The sequence below is a fragment of the Leuciscus leuciscus genome, assembly GCF_965113295.1.
Source record: "Leuciscus leuciscus genome assembly, chromosome: 12".
Lineage (NCBI taxonomy): Eukaryota > Metazoa > Chordata > Actinopteri > Cypriniformes > Leuciscidae > Leuciscus > Leuciscus leuciscus.
Genome location: NC_138736.1, coordinates 28,930,698 through 28,951,340, shown reverse-complemented (window position 1 = coordinate 28,951,340; position 20,643 = coordinate 28,930,698). Strand labels below are relative to the sequence as shown.

Here is a 20,643-nt window from a genome sequence, read left to right as displayed (position 1 = left end):
AAAGGGTTTTTCCACTGCAATGCAATTTTGCATTGGCAGCTCATGCTTCAGTGCTCTGCAAGGGTTTACAGTCCTGTGAACGACTTTAACACACAAGATTCTCTTCATCTGGGATTTTACTTCACTCACTCACACATATACATAGGCCTATACATATATATTATTATTTCTTTATTTTTCTCATGCATTATGTGATTTGAATTTGAGTTTTCTTTATCTCACAGGCTCTTCGGGACAACATCTTGTATACATTCAGAAGCCAGAGGAACCCCCTAAACTCCTAAACTCCTTAGAAAAAGTATGACACAACAATGACAATGTCAAGAAAATTTGCCCTCCAAAATTGATGAGAAGACAAAGAGAAAACTGGCCGGGAGACTGTCAAGAGGCAAACAGCAACATTAAAAGAGTTGCAGCACTTTCAACTGTGATAAACTATCTGTCTGGGCTTTGAGACACACATCTTTTCTGACAAAAAAATATCCAAGTTCGACTAAACTTTGCAAAAACATATAAAGCATGCTCCAAAAGCATGTGGAAATATGTGTCTAACAAGTCCAAGATTTTTGACTTTTTGGCCAGAACTGTAAAAGTTTGGAACAAAAACAGCACATCAACAAAAAAACACTATTCCTATGGTAAAACATGGAGCAGCCTCATGCTCTGGGATGCTTTTCTTCAGCTGGGACTGGGGCTTTACTGAAGGTGGAAGGAATCATGAATAGATCCAACTACAGTAGTTGATTTTGGCACTGATTTTTAAAGTGCCCCTATTGTGACATTTTTAAGGTTCCTAATATTCTTTTAGAATAAAAGTCAGTGGGGTCCAAAACAACATGTTTGACACTACTGACTGAGAAAAAAACAAAACAAAAAACATGAGAATAAAAAATAAAAATAAAAATAATAACTTATAATAATATATTAATTTATACATAAAAAATGTATTATATTAATATTTTAATATTCTAATATTTTCTTTTGTGTTTCACTGAAATGTCTTTAGAACTACTTGAAGGTGAGAGAATTATAGATTTTTTTTTGAGTAAACTAATTTAGGCTAACTTAAAACCTAGTTGTATACGATCAGTAACCACGATGTGTTCATTAAAATATTTTAGAATTATCCATATCATGTTAGCTAATCTGTTTAGGAAGATACATGGCCTGTTTGATTATATGGAATTTGCTTTTTTTGTTGTTGTCAGATTTCACTCCTGGCAATGAAAATTGTTTGTAAATTATATTTGGAGCCATCAAAAACTTGACTCTAGAGTGCCACTGAAACTTGACCCAGGCCTCGTATCCCACCCTGAGCACAATTCAAGGATAATTATTAGTTTCCTACACTGACTCCAGGTCGTCTTACTTCGTGAACGTACCTAGCTGTTAGTATAGCCTGAAGCTTAACAACTGCCTTTTCAAATCACTGTGCTGTTCTTGAGCCAATGTTAAACCCCTAAAAGTGACAGGCCAGTCCCGAACTGAGCGCCTGCAGGGATCGGACTTTGCGATCAAGTCTCACAGGCGTGTCTGTAATCCTCCGGGACTGTGTCACACTCTTTTAAGTATGTGAAGCCTATGGAGAGGTAGTAGATCTAACACTGTATTAAAACACCATCTATTACTATATAAATGTGGTGCGCTCCAAAACAGAATGAAGATGTTGTGCATTAAGTGCAAATTATGCATATTCCCTCTCGACATGTACCAGTGTGAAATATTTTTAGCTTGTATCGTGTTTTCATTTTTGTCACAAATGTCTTTTTATAAAGAGTATATATTACAGTATTAAATTAAGATTGTCTTCTGTTGTCATTTTCCACTATTGAGAACGTCCAGAATTTTCCAGACTACACAAATAGCTCTAGATTACATTCAATGATTCGCACATGCATAAATGCAAGTAGGCTACAGCTACATCATATGATAGATATGTACTCTATAATAAAAGAAACATAACAGTTTAAAAAGTTTGAACACACATAAAAGTATATTATTGTTTTTTTATTTATAACAGGCTAAGTTCAAGAGAAACCAGTTTTAGGCCTATAGGCCTACTTTGACACTATAGCCTATACACTGCAATACTGATTATGAATAATTGTAGTATTTCTCTGTAGGCTATGTGGTGAAGGGCAGTTCCAAAAAATGTTTTATAAAAAAAAAAAAACTATGCATAAATGGGCTCGTCCGGGATTTGAACCCGGGACCTCTCGCACCCAAAGCGAGAATCATACCCCTAGACCAACGAGCCGTTCAACATTCATGGTATATGGTGTGCCACGTTGCATAGGGAGAAGCTACAGGACCATTATAGGACATTCGATGGAGTGAGTTTAGGATGTTTATTTTGGTTTTGACGAATGGCGCCATCTGGTGGCATCAACCTGCAGTTACAGAGGTCGTTCAGTGGCCAGTTACATAGCCAAGCATTACATGCGACACCGAGGCTGGATTAGCAGTGCTTGATAGTCTGCAGATAATTGAAAAGGTTAATGTCCATGTGTTCTGAAAACAGAATGATCTTAAAATAACTTTTAAGACTTACCATTTACAAAGGAATTAAGACATTAAACTAAACAATGTTGCTGAATAAAATATGCTTTTCATAGTTGTACCAACATGGTAAAGGCCTACTTTGTGTTTGTTTGGCTAGGTGTGATTTGAAAATCCCTCAATAAAACTTCTCAGCGGGAATCAGCTGTATAGAACACCGACTACCTTAAAAAGTGTGGACATTATTCGTAGGACTTTATCCTGACTTTATTTGCTTTCTCCTTTTTTCTTTTTTTTCTTTTTTTTTTTCCTTTTTGCTACTGGCTCATTGCTCTAGGCCGGGGTATGATTTTCGCTTTAGGAGAAAACAGTCAGAATAAAGATGGACACTCAAAACATTGAAGATTCTTGCATTCGACTTACTGTCTCTGTGGCAGTAACTTAAAGCCACATCTAAACTGACTCAACAGACAAAATTACATTTTGATTGTCCAGATTTTCGAGTCCATTTGAAGGGTGGGCAATGTATTCAAGGCAAACTGTAATTTATAATAAATCAATTGGACACTTAAATTAGTGTTGAAGCTATTGAAATAAAAATAAAAACAAACATTCAGCATGACACTGAAGTTGCGATCATTCTTATCTTCCCTGTTGTGACATAATATATCCGAGTGAAATGACTTCTCGAACAAGAAAAAATGTGGGGCAGAACTTGACTTGATTTTTGTCTATTGGGAATTGATTGTTGGATCGGGTGGTCTGCTGTTGCTGTGATTACGGGCTTGTTCGACTTCATGCAGCTCTGCGCAGAACGATCGGCGGCTGACTTGAAGCAGTGCATGCCGGTTAGAAATTTTGTCCGACTTGATACAGCGCCGACGCCACGTGACTGTGACGTATGGCATCAAAGTACCGCGAGAGCGTTTCGAGAGTAGCCGGAGAACTCAGCCAGCGCAGCTTCTCAAGAGCGGCTGCACTGGGCTGCAGGAGGGCTGATGACGACACAGCTGTTCCACGATTGGCCGGATTCACCGCATGACAACGATCACGTGTGTTTCGTGTTTATTCGAACACCTTTAGTTCCTCTAATGCTCTCAAATCAGTTTATTATAACAGTGAACACTCTTTTCATGTCGTTGTCATGTTATATTGTGTCATGTTTATCAAATTAAAACTGCTTAAAAAACGTAGACTCCACTTCATTGATAGTTGCTTATGTTGAACTTTATTCTTGTTCAAACAGACGCTGTATGAAGCAGTACATAAAGTATTGAATGAACATGTCTCATGAAATGAAACATCTGTGTATTATTTGGCAAATATTGCATTTATTTCACTGCAGCTGTGGTAAAGTATGCAAACACCACGTGAGCGGTCACTACGGGAACCAGAAAGTGTCCGACTTCACGTCTCCGTTTGCAGCTCCTCCCCGCCTGCACGCGGCTACTCTCGCCGATCGGTTACATCCAGCCGCAGCCGATGTCGAACACACCTCTCATGTGAGTGAGTTGTCCCGCCCTCGCGCCAGTAAACACGTCATCAGAGAAGAGAGGAGATGGGAAGAGGGAGGGAAGTTATTTTGATTAAACATGATTTTTTTTTTTTTTTATGATGTTAAGTACCGCAATAGTCCATACATTTTTATTTCATGTTGACTTTTAGAGAGGTTCATGTCCTCAGAAAAAGAAAAAGAAATAGTATCATTATTGTAAGATAATTGTGAGATAATTATTTCGCTGTTGGAGAACACTGGACCAACTGTACAGCATGTAGAACTCAGTAGACAACCTTTGCATATAAATAGTTAATGTAAATTCCGTCGTACCCTTCGCCGTACCCTGACGCGCACCTCCTCAAAAATGTAACTACGCGTCGCGGCGACGCGGACCGCAAGATCTGTGATTGGTCGGCTGGATAGCATCGCGTTTCCTCCTACACTCTGCACCGCCCGCCCGCCATTTTTAAATTCCGAAGATCAGTGAAGAGCCATGGAAATAGACCAAGTGACCGAGAGATTGCTTGAAGAAGTGCGGAAATACAGCCATCTGTATGACTCCTTCAGTCGCCATTGCTCGTAGAAACCTAAACCAGAGAATGTCTAATAAGGCGAGAAGTTTCACTCTCAGTAAACTTCCGGCTTCTGAACTGGTTGCAGTTCCACTCTGATTCCATATGAGGGCGCTCACAGGACGAGTGCAGAATGAATGGAGGTCTATGGAGATATTGCTCTCAAAATCCACTTTTCTCAGGATATAATTTTTTGTCGAGTAATTTGAATGTTGTTTTCGAAAGGGGATGCAAAGAAATTACACATTGCTGGGTGTTAGATTTTTTTGAGTCACTTATTTGCTTTAAAAAGTATTTTAAAGTGTCAATGACGTCATACACATCGTACGACCAGAGATACTAGGTGGGTCAAAATCACCATAAAGTGCCTTTGAGACTTCACAATTTCCACAAAAAAATCTGAGATTTTCCATTTAACTTCATATGTGTTGTATTAAGGAGACATTAGGCTGTTAGAAATGCATATTGGTCAAGCTCCAGCACTTTTTATAAATTAACTGCAAGCTGACAATATACGAGCAAACCATAAAATATGTCCACCCTGTCATGGACAAACTCAGAGTAGAATAAATACATTTTCATTGCATAGTGATTATAAAATGTAGATCTGAGTAAAGATAATGTGTCCCTTTCCCAACAAAACATTTTAGTTAATGGTAAAAGTATTTTGATAATAATGAAGTTACTGCTTAAATATGTATTGCCCAATAAAATATGCGATAGTTGCACATTCTATTCTAAATAAAATCAAACAATAAAGATATTTAGTCAAACTTTAAAACAATACTAACTGGCCCTCATTTGTTTATTAAGAAATCACACACAATGTTTTGTTAACTTGTTAACATAATTAGTTTATTTTCATCATAAAAGTTGAACATGACAGGGTGGACAACAAAATGACAGGGTGGAACTTGGCATGACAGGGTGGACAAATGCTTTAATGGGTGAACTAGAACGGGGGAACACTTTAAAAACAACAGGACCTTCAAGAAACCCTTAACCAATATAGAAGGAGGGGCCTGGCTCAGGCTGATTTTCAGGAGTTGCAAATGTCCACCCTGTCATGAACCATGTCCACCCTGTCATGTGACAGGGTGGACATTTTTTGGCTAAAGTTAGTATTTAATGAGCACATGGTGTACAGCAGTTAGCAAAGTGATTCACTGTTGAAGCTGACTGTGCACTGTTTAAAATGTATATTTAGAATTTCTGAAATGTTTTTATATTAATTAATATTTCACAATGACAGGGTGGACATGTTAAGCTTGACAACACACAACTACAAACACAATATGATGAAAATTAGGAAATATAAGTGTAGATACTTTCTGTGTGTGTTGCAGATGTTTTAACCTCCACTGAAGAAAGACCAAATGGGGGAGGGGATGTCACTGAGTACATCCGTTGGTTTCTTAAAGGGGCGTTTACCCCATAATGACAGGGTGGACAGCAATTTCAGGGACACATGCAAACTGCTTAATATTATTATGAAAATAAAATATAAATAATCAAAATGACTTGTTTTATTAAATAACTTGCTGAGGACAATAAGTACATTAAAAAAGTATTTTAATTTTATGTAATTTAACCACTTTTTACACTCACTGAAGTTAGCTGAGCAGCGTGCGGGACATGCCAAAATCACATACATCCAATCAAAGAAAATTGTATAAAATCAGAAAAACACATTTCAAGAGACGTATCATAGTACTTGTATGTGTGTAAGTGTTCGGACATTTATAATAAAACCTCAGAATCTCATTTTTTTTGCATTATGTTCATGATGACTGAGCGATTCTGATGAGGACACCAAAGGCACTTTATAGTGATATTGACCCAGGTGTGTTCGACATCGGCTGCGGCTGGATGTAACCGATCGGCGAGAGTAGCCGCGTGCAGGCGGGGAGGAGCTGCAAACGGAGACGTGAAGTCGGACACTTTCTGGTTCCCGTAGTGACAGCTCACGTGTTGTTTGCATACTTTACCACAGCTGCAGTGAAATAAATGCAATATTTGCCAAATAATACACAGATGTTTCAGAGACATTTTCATTCAATACTTTATGTACTGCTTCATACAGCGTCTGTTTGAACAAGAATAAAGTTCAACATTTAGCTACTATCAATGAAGTGGAGTCTACGTTTTTTAAGCAGTTTTAATTTGATAAACATGACACAATATAACATGACAACGACATGAAAAGAGTGTTCACTGTTATAATAAACTGATTTGAGAGCTTTAGAGGAACTAAAGGTGTTCGAATAAACACGAAACACACGTGATCGTTGTCATGCGGTGAATCCGGCCAATCGTGGAACAGCTGTGTCGTCATCAGCCCACGTGCAGCCCAGTGCAGCCGCTCTTGAGAAGCTGCGCTGGCTGAGTTCTCCGGCTACTCTCGATTTGCTCTCGCGGTACTTTGATGGCATACGTCACAGTCACGTGGCGTCGGCGCTGTTTCAAGTCGGACAAAATTTCTAACCGGCATGCACTGCTTTAAGTCAGCCGCCGATCGGTCTGCGCAGAGCTGCATGAAGTCGAACAAGCCTAATGCTTTACGGCGATCCTTCAGTCACTTTGGTGCTTTCGCGCTCTGCACTTTCTTTTCTCTCGAGGCATCGACAACACAGCTGACACAGGTAAATACACGTGCTAGAAGAGTTTTTGTTTTGTTTGTTTCTGGTCCCGCTTCGGATGCCACAATGCCATCAAGCTGTATCTCTGGTCGTAATCAGTCCTTCACTGCCCAATCAGCGTTCATTAGCAGAATGCTAGCGTGTTATGGGCAACAACAACTCAACCTGTAAGAAATCGAAAGAACATAAGTACTCGTTCATTCAACTTTCGACCTATAACCCATGTTGAACTTGCAAAACCTACAATCAAATCTGAGATTTCTCAACGGCAATCGGGTGAAAGAGACAAATTTAGCCGTCTAGCCCCATTGACTCCCATTCATTTTGCACTCATGGCGAGCGCCCCCCAGTGGAACTCTGGTGGAACTACAACCAAAATTCGGTACAATAGGACTTATTAGGGAGTGGGCAGGCTCTCCGTAGACGGGCTCTGCCTAAACTCAAAATAGCCGCGAGGAATGTAAACACAGTGGAACTGGAACATTAAAACCCACCCGCGCCAACTAGCGTTTCGGCGGTGTAACTGCACATCAACACAGACATTCGCAGAAGTATAAATGCTCACGACGGCGAGGGGATGGATATCGCGGGATTCACCGGATTCACGCTCGTGCACAGTGTTGCTAATAAACTGGATGGAATTTAAGTTCTGTTGCTTTTATATGAAAATAAATATAATGAACAAGACACCCAAAGTAGCCTACTTATTTAATTCCATTCCAAATACATGTTTATTAATCTTTTTTTCTTTAATACAGACATGTATTGTTTTTTTCTTTTCTTTTCTTTTTTATAAAAATTACATTGCATAACCCATAGAGATCGCACTGTTAGATAGTTTGGGAATATTCACACACAACGCATGCGTATAAAACATGATATCAGAGTTTTAAAATCAAACATTTTAAAAGAGAACAATACATCACGGTTGTTTAAACCAATGAACATTAAGCTGTGTCGTCAGCAAGTCGTTTCCCATCATGCTTTTGATCAGCGCAGTCGGTCTATAATATCAATAATGAGGCATACAGGCCATAAATAACAAATAGACATTACAACATTTTTATTATTCATAAGAATTTAAGTTAATAACATCTAAAACAAAGAATACATGTATTACAGGGCAAGTATAAGTATTAGTATTTTTTAATGTTTTTGAAAGAAGTTTCCTCTGCTCATCAAGCCTGCATTTATTTGATCAAAAATACAGAAAAAAAAGTAATATTGTGATATATTTTTACAATTTAAAATAATTAGTTTAAATGATCATTTATTTCTGTGATGCAAAGCTGAATTTTCAGGATCATTACTCCAATCTGTCACATGATCCTTTAGAAATAATTCTAATATGATGATTCATTATCAAAGTTGGAAACAGTTCTGCTGCTTAATATTTTTTCATAACCTGTGATACTTTTTTTTAGGATACTTTGATGAATAAAAAGTAAAAAAAAAAAAAGTAAAAAAAAAAAATTTACAAAATAGAAATCTATTTTTTTAAAAAAATAAATCAATACTTTTATTCAGCAAGGATGTGTTAAATTGATAAATAAAAGTGATAGTAAAGAAGATTTATATTATTAGAAATTATATATATTTTTTAATAAATGCAGTTCTTTTGAACCTTTTATTCATCAAATATATTAGGCAGCAGAACTGTTTCCAACACTCATAATAAATCAGAATATTAGAATGATTTCTGGGGCTGTTTACACCTGGCCACTTCATGCGTTTTCTCAGATCGGATAGCTATCCGATCGTGAAAAGACCAGGGGCGCCTGTTTCAGAAAGGAGGTTAAGTGAAAACTCAGAGTATGTTAACCCTGAAATGAGGGAAACTCTGGGTTTTCTGTTTCAGAATGGGAGGTATGTTAAACCTGAGAAAGCAGAGTAAGTCAAGCCCGTTTCTGAAAGAGAGGTAACTTATACTCAGAGTCAGTTACCATGGTAACTTACTCTGTGAACCTAACCTGGTCGGGAGCAGGTTTTCTTCGGTAAACCCAGAGTTTCTTTCGGTCTCCTCCCCTTTTTTAAAGAGGAAGTGGTGTTTAAACACCTCATTCATTCTTTCAGTACATTTTTATTAATAAAATGAATCTTTAATTAATAAATACAATATTGCTATTTTTAATTTCAATTTTTTAAATAAGATGAAGTCTATTAACTCCTTAACTGGCAACTGAATATACAGTAGTAGATTAGAGTTACATAATGTAGTTCTAAACAAATTCTACAGAATTAAACTGTGGCATTTACCGAAAATCACTGAACTCTGTTCATCTGTGCAACAGAAGTTGATGGACCGTCCTCCTGCTGTTCTTCCACTTTGGGGGCGGGGGGGAGAGATAAGACTACCCATTTATACTTAGCTTTAAACTTAGATTCTACTCCACATAAAAATGTGAAAAAATCTGAATGTGTAGATTGTTTGATGTGACACATAACATTATCCCCATCGTCCTGTGAAGATGAGTACACTTTATAACACTATTTGTCATAATTTCTGGTGTATTGAGTAGGCTACTTACAACTGCCTGCAGGTTTTGTTGGGACAGGAGGCTCCAAAAGACAGATATTACCATCGGAATCTGTTGGGACCAACAAAAAACCCAACCCAAAGTAAAATAAATGGAAATATCAAAAATAGCCTATATAAGAAATAACACATATGTAAACCTCTTACATTTTATGAAGGCCCTTGGATCTTCGGGAGTGACTGGCTCTGAAGTCCCTCCAGGAATTCCCCCAGCCAAAAATGCTGCTCCACTGCTAGACACTGGGATGCTATTTAGTTATTTAATATGTCAAATATTTGTAAATTCAGGTAGCCTACACCCATGATATGCTCAAACCTTACCTGATTGAATTATGTTCTTATATTTAATTTTCAGCTGCTGCCATGTTCTTTTAATACCTGCAGGATTGCACCCATGAAAATTAAAATTAGGTTGAATAACATACTGTTCTTCCAGTTTCACCTCTGATATTATAACAGTTGGGTAAGTTACTCTAAAATAGTTATTAATTACTAACTACAAATGACATCTTCAACCGTGTAATTAGATTCATGTAATAATGACTATCTTTAGAAAGTCTACTTATTAATAAATCCCATATCAACCTCAACCACTTGAACAATACAAGGAGAGACAAGAAACTGCACTTTTAATGCTTTCAAATAAACAATATACAATTGCATGGATTTTTCTTGTATGTTAAATATACAGAATTGTTCTATAGTCTAATGCAATTACATCAGATTTTACTTCAAATTACAGAAGAATTAAGAGTAATCCCTTTAATTAAATGACAGTATTTAGATGACTTGGTAATTAATTACACCCAACACTGTATAACAAATTAAAATGTAAACATACGCATTGACTCGAGCAACTATTTTCTCCCTAGCTAACTCTCTGTCCTTCGCTGCTGCAGCCAATATTTAAAAAAATAATAATATGTCTTCGTACGCTTGCAGAAGCTGGTGAGAAATATGCAGACCTCTTTTTGTCTGGCGCTGTTACCATGGTGACTCATAATATCTGCACTCCATTGATAATGGCTTTTTATAGTGGTGGTGCACGCGCTTAACTCAGAGTCAGTCAACTCAGAGTTGATTGAACTAACTAATTTCAGCTGTTCTGTAACCGAAAACTCAGAGTTTCCCATCTCAGGGTAAGTCAACTCAGTTGAACCTCCTTTCTGAAACAGGCCCCAGGGGCCCGTTCTTCGTACGTCGCTAACTCAGTTAGCTGCATTTGATTGTTGGAGATTTGGCATGATCTTGGATTGTTTGGTTCTTCGACGCTCATCCTGGACTTGCTGTCATAGCAGCAGGAGCGCAAGCTTAAACCTGCTCGGGAGCAGGCTTATTTCATGTTAACAGGATTAGATCCCGGCTTTATAAGCGGAGGTGATACGGGAAGTCTTTCGCAGCCATGTCTTGTCCGTTTTTACGACAAGAACCTGTTGCTGAAGGTGGTCTCACGCTGCACAATCCACTGCCGCTTTCTGAGCATGCAGCCTGACATCAAACAATTCACCATTTACCTTGGAGAAGCGAGTCCAGAATATATCAAATAATACAAAAAGTAATGTAATCAAAAAGTATGCAGTTGACTGATTAAAAATATCTTAGATGGTGTGTGACTCCATGTCCTACATCACAAATGTGGAAGCAAAATGGCCTGGTTCTGTGCATGACTCCAGGATTTTCAGAGAGTCACATTTATGCACATTATTTGAACGTGGTAAGGAAATATTTAATATCAAGCTCACTGTATTACACACATTTATTCTGAGCCTAACAAAACTGCATTTTTCCAGGTGCTTACGACGGGATCCTGCTTGGTGACAGGGGCTATACCTGCAGGCAGTATTTCATGACGCCATTCCCTGACCCAAACCCCGGACCACAAACCCGTTTCAATGCAGCTCTAGCCAGGACAAGGGCACGCATTGAAATGACCTTTGGGCAACTAAAGGAAAGACTTCAGTGTCTGCGGGTTGCACCTGACAGGGCCTGTGACATTATTGTTGCATGTGCCATACTCCACAATATTGCCACCATCAGAAAGGAGAGGACCCCTGTGGTGGAGGTGCAGCCTGATGATGACCTCCAGCCAGTGCACTTGGACCAACCAAGTGGCAGAGCTGCACGGGACAGAATTGTGGAACACCATTTTTAAAAAAAAAAAATTCAAAACAAAAACCTTCATTAAATGAATAGAAGACAAGACAACATGCTTAGTTCCTTGAGTGTTATTTCAATTATTCTTTGTCAAGAAAAGCCAATGATGGTCATCTTTTGCCTGCAATAAGATATATTGTTATCCAAGGTCAGCAATAGTACTCTGTGTGAAATAGTGTATTTAGCACTTACTCTGAAGTTCCTTTTGAAGCAACTCAATCTCTAGTGCCAGTTTTTTCTTCTTTAACAGAATAATGCGTCTTTCGGAAGAACATTGTAGCCGGAACTACTTCTCTCTCTGTGTGCGAGGTACTGGGCTACTCCGCAGCGGCAGCGATCCGAACCAGGGTAAAATAGTCCCAATGTAATCACTTATTATAGGTGTACCACCATAGTGATTCAGGATAAGACAAAAACACGGTTTGGAAAATGGATTCATGATGAACTCGCTCATACATTTTGAACAGAAAAAAGTTAAGGACTTATATTTAATGCAAATTGCTCAAAACTTTTCAAAATATGACGCGACCCTCCACAGAGCTCGCTGAGGCCCCCTTGTGGGCCGTGACCCCCCTGTTGGGAACCGATGCCGTAAAGCACTATCACTGTGTATGACGTCATTGACATTTTAAAAGACTTTGGGCTTGTTCGACTTCATGCAGCTCTGCGCAGAACGATCGGCGGCTGACTTGAAGCAGTGCATGCCGGTTAGAAATTTTGTCCGACTTGATACAGCGCCGACGCCACGTGACTGTGACGTATGGCATCAAAGTACCGCGAGAGCGTTTCGAGAGTAGCCGGAGAACTCAGCCAGCGCAGCTTCTCAAGAGCGGCTGCACTGGGCTGCAGGAGGGCTGATGACGACACAGCTGTTCCACGATTGGCCGGATTCACCGCATGACAACGATCACGTGTGTTTCGTGTTTATTCGAACACCTTTAGTTCCTCTAATGCTCTCAAATCAGTTTATTATAACAGTGAACACTCTTTTCATGTCGTTGTCATGTTATATTGTGTCATGTTTATCAAATTAAAACTGCTTAAAAAACGTAGACTCCACTTCATTGATAGTTGCTTATGTTGAACTTTATTCTTGTTCAAACAGACGCTGTATGAAGCAGTACATAAAGTATTGAATGAACATGTCTCATGAAATGAAACATCTGTGTATTATTTGGCAAATATTGCATTTATTTCACTGCAGCTGTGGTAAAGTATGCAAACACCACGTGAGCGGTCACTACGGGAACCAGAAAGTGTCCGGCTTCACGTCTCCGTTTGCAGCTCCTCCCCGCCTGCACGCGGCTACTCTCGCCGATCGGTTACATCCAGCCGCAGCCGATGTCGAACACACCTTTTAGGCTTGTTCGACTTCATGCAGCTCTGCGCAGACCGATCGGCAGCTGACTTGAAGCAGTGCATGCCGGTTAGAAATTTTGTTCGACTTGATACAGCGCCGACGCCACGTGACTGTGACGTATGCCATCAAAGTACCGCGAGAGCGATTCGAGAGTAGCCGGAGAACTCAGCCAGCGCAGCTTCTCAAGAGCGGCTGCACTGGGCTGCACGTGGGCTGATGACGACACAGCTGTTCCACGATTGGCCGGATTCACCGCATGACAACGGTCACGAGTGTTTCGTGTTTATTCGAACACCTTTAGTTCCTCTAAAGCTCTCAAGTCAAATCAGTTTATTATAACAGTGAACACTCTTTTCATGTCGTTGTCATGTTATATTGTGTCATGTTTATCAAATTAAAACTGCTTAAAAAACGTAGACTCCACTTCATTGATAGTAGCTTATGTTGAACTTTATTCTTGTTCAAACAGACGCTGTATGAAGCAGTACATAAAGTATTGAATGAAAATGTCTCTGAAACATCTGTGTATTATTTGGCAAATATTGCATTTATTTCACTGCAGCTGTGGTAAAGTATGCAAACAACACGTGAGCTGTCACTACGGGAACCAGAAAGTGTCAGACTTCACGTCTCCGTTTGCAGCTCCTCCCCGCCTGCACGCGGCTACTCTCGCCGATCGGTTACATCCAGCCGCAGCCGATGTCGAACACACCTTTTTTAAAGCAAATAAGTGACTCTAAAAAATCTAACACCCAGCAATGTGTAATTTCTTTGCATCTCCTTTCGGATACAACATTCAAATTACTAGACAAAAAATTATATCCTGAGAAAAGTGGAATTTGATGGGTATAGCGCCATAGACCTCCATTCATTCTGCACTCGCCAGCGAGCGCCCCCGCATGGACAGAGACGTGTTACTGCAGCCAGTCCAGAAACCGGAAGTAACCAGAGAGTGTCAATTCTCTTCCTATTAGACATTCTCTGGTTTCATGTGAGAGGGACGCCGGACAAATGGATCTATGGCAACTCCAGTCCTCGGGACCCGGTGCTCTGCACATTTTGTATGTCTCTCTTATCTGACACACTCAAATCATACCTGTCAAGTTTTGGATTTGAAAATAAGGGAAATTATTCTCCCCCCCCCCCCCTGGGCTATCATATTCGCGGTATTTACATGAGGGTTTTGTTTTTTTGGCAGGAGTGCCCAATTCCGTCTTTTTTTTTTCTTTACGAACTTTATTATGATCAATGCACAGGACAATAGGTACAGAGAACATTACAAATACTGTGCGTGCCTTCCGTCTCTGTAGCGTCCATCATCCGTCTCTGTTTTTTTTCTTCAGTTTTTTCCCGCGTTGTTGTCACCATAGACTGTAAGGGTTGTCACTCATCATCTGACCTCACACACTAACCTCGCGACAACTGCCACCTACAGTACCTGTAGTAGGCTACTGCAGGTGGCAGTTATCGCGAGGCTACTGACAGACTCAGATTAGGAATGTTTTTTTTGTTGTTGTTTTTTTACTCTGCCCGGGCCCGGGGTAGCCTATTTTTTTTTTAATAACGCAGGTTAAAAACCGGGAGATTTACGGGAAAATACTAATACGGGAGGACGGCGGGAAAGAAGGGTAAAATACGGGACTTTCCCGGCCAAAACGGGATACTTGACAGGTATGACTCAAATCAGTTCATGGAGTCTCTCCTGACGAGCTGATGATCTGGTTCAGGTGTGTTAAATAAGGGAGACATACAAAATGTGCAGAGCAGCGGGTCCCGAGGACTGGAGTTGAGAACCACTGGTCTATGGACTCTTTAAATTTTCGGGCAGCATGTGACCTGAAGCTGGTCTCTAATTGGTTTCTTAAAGATTCTCCCCCGGACGCAGGTCGCTGCGTCCCTGGCGAATCAGAATTGGATACATGTTATTTTATCCAATCTGATTGGTTCTCGTCACCTGCCATTCAACTGCGAGTGCGCGGGCGACACCGTCACTCCGACTACGTCAAAACATCGCTAGGCTGATCATTTTCGTAGAGAGAATGGCAGAAGTTAAACCAAATTCTGTTATTGATTTACAAATAAAAACCTTTCACAAGACCTTTAAGAAATAAAGGATCTCCGACCGGACCAACCCGATTTACAGGCCAGTGACAGGACGAAGCTAACGCTACACCCGGAGCTTCACCCGCGCTTGTTATGAGAAACGGAGGTGGCTTTATTATTTGCTTATTTGTTAACTTATGCTGTTCAATTCATTGCATTTTAATGTTCATGTCATGTATTTGTACTCAATATATAATCTAACTGTACATATCTGTTCTGTTACAGTTAGTAACTGAAGTGTAGATCACATTTGTACAATTATATGAAAAAAAGATGATGAAATAAATGATAAACTCTAAAATTTCAACTTTTATCCTTTTCAGGTTTGATTCTAATCATAATGTAACATTATTTGAAAAAAATAAATTTCAGAAAAAAAAAAAAAAAAAAAGTATTGTTAGAATTGTGATTTCATAATATTTAGATATGAATCCAACTGGAAAATCTTGTGAAAAGATATCTTTCAGTTAGTCAAATAGCATATAGTGGAGCTCTATAGCCATCTAGTAGCTAAAATTATAATTTTTTACTTTTAAAACGACATTTTACAAAATATGGGCAAAAAGTTTACACTAAACCATGTAAAATTATCCATGTTATCCCCATGAATGAAAGTTAGAAATATGGGTCTTTTATAAAGTGAATTTTACATAAAATGCTGTTTTTTGTAAAAAGCCTATTTAAATAAATATTTATTTATTTAAAGAAATTGAAAATATATCATAAATCTTCCAAAAACTGCACAAATGTTGAGTAAAAACATTAATAAACAGTGTAAAATTACATTTAAAAAAAAACAACTATTATTCTGTTACAAAATTAAATGTTATTGTCTGGGGAGCCCAAAGATAACTAGTGTCGTCCCAAATGAAGATAATCAGAGGGTTAAATAATATTGCTTAATAAAGAATTAAATTATTTTATTTTTATTTTTGTCCTTGCTTATAGATGAGGTTGACAGAAGTTTGCCACTTTTGTTTCAACAGAGGATGAAATGTGTCGTTATCTTTTAGTGTTGAGTGACGTAATATCCCTTTCAAGTGGACGCGTGGAAGCGACGTGAGATTGAATGCATTGAAAAGCCTTTTCAACCTCATAGTACCATTATTTCTGTGACACAATAGTTCAAATTATCATAGTACTGGGATAAAAGTGCAAAGTTCAAATATAAACACTGATGTCTACGATAGCGATCAAAATAGAGTAAATCAGCATATCAGCATATAGAGTAACGCATTTATCGATTACATTGTTTCGCCACTAAGGGGCTGTTTACACCTTACCCGAAAGTGTTTGTAGTTAGTTACTTTCCACCTCTGTTAAATTATTATGAATATTAAAAATGAAGTTCCTAAATTTAATTTATGGAAGCATTAAGCCATGGAAGGTCATGTGTACTAGTGACTTAACCCTTTGTTTTAATACTGTTTATTTACAGTGTATTTTATTCTGCTTACCTGACTCGTGCAGAACTCCTGTCCATTTTGGCTGTGGTGCCTCCATCAGCGACTGGTCTTTGTATGGAGCCACCGTGAGAGGCCATCATTTTGCTATAGATCTTGTCTCTCATCCCACAAACTTCACTATCAGGTACTTTATTTTAATTTTTTATCTACAGATTAAAGAATCTTGCAGTTCAAAAACGCTTCTGCTACGTCATACATGGATGTGCTTTTGTTGATTTCAACCATGTAAGCATTAAGGTGATCATTTAATTATGATCCAACACTAGCCTTGAGTACCTTACTGCTTTTATAAAACAGTTACTACACAATACATTTATTAAAGCCGAAAAATATGTATCTGTGCAACTTTCATGAAGTAAAATCACTAAAAGCCTTCCTTCCGCTGGAAATAATAGTCCCTGACCGCAAACAGCAACAGAAGTTACATACATTATTTCAGCAAAAAACTATCTTTTATGAGTGAGTCAGTCAGTAAAGAAAACTTAAACATTGAAATAGGGCTGGGCGATATGGCTGAAAACTGTATCACAATATAAGGGTTTCATATCGGTCGATATCGATAATTATTGATATTTTTTTATGACCTATTTAAAATAAGGACCAGGAGACAAATACATTACATTGAAAGGTTTTTTTATTTTAAACTTAACCTTCCTCTGATTATAATCCCCTCAGTTATAAAGGCAGAAATGTCAACACAACCATGGAAAACACTCAAATAATTAATGTAAACATAAGTTAACTTGCGTTAAGACCTACCGATTTTTTTCTTTTCTTCGCTATTGTGAATATAAATTTCCCATAAGCCTACATACAAACGTAGGCTACGCTCTTTCTTTTAAATAAAAACCCGTGGCGTCATCTATGATTATAAGGGCTGTAGGCTATATGCGAAATGAAACCGAAATCGCGACACTCAGATCCACGAACCTGTGTCGCCTGTCGCGGTGTGAGAAGGCAGAATCACGACACATCCCTTCCAACTCCCAGAGTTATCCTTCCCGTCCAGATCCAATGCTACCACATCTTTACATTACTATTGGGCAGTTCCAGCGTAATGGACGTGACATTTGCAGTCAAAACTTGAAATATAAATTATCAGAAAATGCGTTTAATACTAATATATTGAAACATCTTAATTAAGGGAGTATGGATGTATAAACAGGAGTTCAGACGTTAGAAAAATATCAGTATACACATGCGTTTTATATTTAAAATGATGTGCAGTTGGCTGCAACAACAGCCGAAAGAGGAACCCCGAACTGGTATTTTATTCTATACCAAAAGAAAAGGATAGAAGAGAGAATCATTTATTTAAAAGACTTTAAAAGATATTGTCTTCGTCACATGCGCTTTAGATGTTATTTTGTGTAAGTAACGTTAGCTCTGCAGACGATGCATAATCTCTGCCTTAAAAAGCATATTAAAGGACTAGTTCTTCCAAAAATGATAATTCTGCCATCATTTACTCACCTTCATGTGCAAATCCTTAAGTTGACTTTCCATGGAAGACAAAGGGACATTTTTGAATATGTAGCCTAATGGAGACTCTTCTTGTCGATGTAATGAAAGTGAATGAGTAACGTTAGCCTACTGGGGGCTGTCACGCAAAAAATAATAATAATAAAAGACAAAAAAACATCACAAAAGTATCATACAAGTGATCTAATACGACTCGTCCGTTATATAAATATCGTTATTTATTCATATGATAGCTTTATGTGACGAACAAACTGCAATTTAAGTCGTTATATTATAATCACTGATGAGCTTTACCTCTTGATAGCTTTTAATCGCAGCCGAATCGTGAGTGGATCATTGAAAAAGATTCGACTCGAAAGATTCATTCATTTCGATATAATCAGATGGTACCGTATTTGCTTTCGATTGAATTTTTTTCGTTGGTGGACAGACTTTATATAGATAGTTATATTTCTCATGTCTGTGAGGCTTGTCTATACACTGTTTTTCAGTTAATTTGAGACGCGCTCCAATTCACAGAGATCATGAACGCGCACCCTGTTCAATTTTATTTTATTTTACAAAAGCACAACGTTTTCTTGTTGTTGTGAGTTTACACAAATAAAAGTAGTTGCCTGGCCTGTCCTGCTCTCTTGGCTGCATAGCAGGCTCATAATTAACTTATATGGCTGAGGTCCGTCATACGAGTAAACATTTACAATTTCCTCAGCGTCCGAACTGTCATTGTGATCCATTGCTTTCCTATTGTTTACTTTGACCGCACTCCCTCCTGTTACGTCACTTCCGGCGGTTTTCAGATGCGGAAGTAAAATTTTCTCACAAAAACGACTCTAGAAGCCTTAATAGCGTTTAAGTATATATTTATATTTTAATCTAGTTCCTACATTATTTTTCTATACCTTGACTCACTGGGTAGTGTAACCTATGGAAGCTCGTTTCCGCCACGTTGAGTAAAAAAAAAAAGATTCTTTAAGTCATAATAATGAGAAACTTTCTCGTAATAATGACTTAACATCTCGTAATAATGAGAAACTTTCTCGTAATAATGACTTAACATCTCGTAATAATGAGAAACTTTCTCATAATAATGACTTAACATCTCGTAATAATGAGAAACTTTCTCGTAATAATGACTTAACATCTCGTAATAATGAGAAACTTTCTCGTAATAATGACTTGAACATCTCGTAATAATGAGAAACTTTCTTGTAATAATGACTTAAACATCTCGTAATAATGAGAAACTTTCTTGTAATAATGAGAAACTTTCTCGTAATAATGACTTAACATCTCATAATAACGAGAAGCTTTCTCGAAATAATGACTTAACATCTCATAATAATGAGAAACTTTCTCGAAATAATGACTTAACATCTCGTAATAATGAGAAACTTTCTCAAAATAATGACTTAACATCTCGTAATAATGAGAAACTTTCTCGAAATAATGACTTAACATCTCGTAATAATGAGAAACTTTCTCGAAATAATGACTTAACATCTCGTAATAATGAGAAACTTTCTCAAAATAATGACTTAACATCTCATAATAATGACAAAGTTTCTCGTAATAATGACTTATTTTCTCGCACTTCTACGCATGCGCAAAGCAGCGGAGCAGAAGGGCGTGCCGCACTAGCGACATCCGCTGGTCAAAGCCGTGTAAATGCATCACAGCAAACATGGCACGCTCTGCAAAACAGTTGTTTTCATTAAAGTCAGTGTGATCTACTAAGTGCAATCTGTAGTATCATTAAATAACATCATCAGTAGGCCTATATCTTCCATACTTTTCCATGCGCACGATAAGGTGTGAAAGTGGAATGCAGAAGCAGGATGGTTACCATGGTAAATTGTTACATGAATTTACAAAACTATCAGATTAAAGTTGGAATATTACATTTATTCATCAAGTTTAAGTGTAACATCTTCATAAAATATATGGGTACGTGTGTTAATATAACACGTATTTTGCAGATGCTTCTAGGATATTTGATGTGCAGGTTCATCTGGAAGATATCAATACAGAAATCACCTTTAAGATGTTTATGACTTTGGGGACATTTAAACATAGTTGGGCAGTGGAATGGGGGAAAACGCAAGGTCGAGACGTGTTTTTAAAAGCTGAACTTCTTTTCAATTGAGCGCCGCATTTTTAGAACGCCGTGTCATGCGCGAGACGCTGCAGAAGAGCGAGCGAGCGTCCGTCTAGTGCGCATATGCCTAGAAAAGCAATGAAAAAGCGCGTTCTGTATGAACGGACCCTTACACAGATTTCCAGATAAGTGTTCTTAAACAGATTTGGAAAGGTGTGCTGTCTTATCATTCCTCCATC

The 20,643-nt window shown here is 38.2% G+C and overlaps 2 long non-coding RNA genes across 2 annotated transcripts in view; one reads left to right on the top strand and one right to left on the bottom strand.

Moving 5' to 3' along the window:
- The window catches only part of LOC309510370, a 153,325-nt gene that overhangs the window by 11,189 nt on the left and 121,493 nt on the right, over positions 1-20,643 (bottom strand). The gene's annotated exons all lie outside the window — the stretch shown is intronic.
- On the top strand, positions 300-1,800 carry LOC309510371. The gene is made up of 2 exons (XR_014210335.1): positions 300-838; positions 1,657-1,800. It is a non-coding gene; the product is annotated as an uncharacterized lncRNA (long non-coding RNA).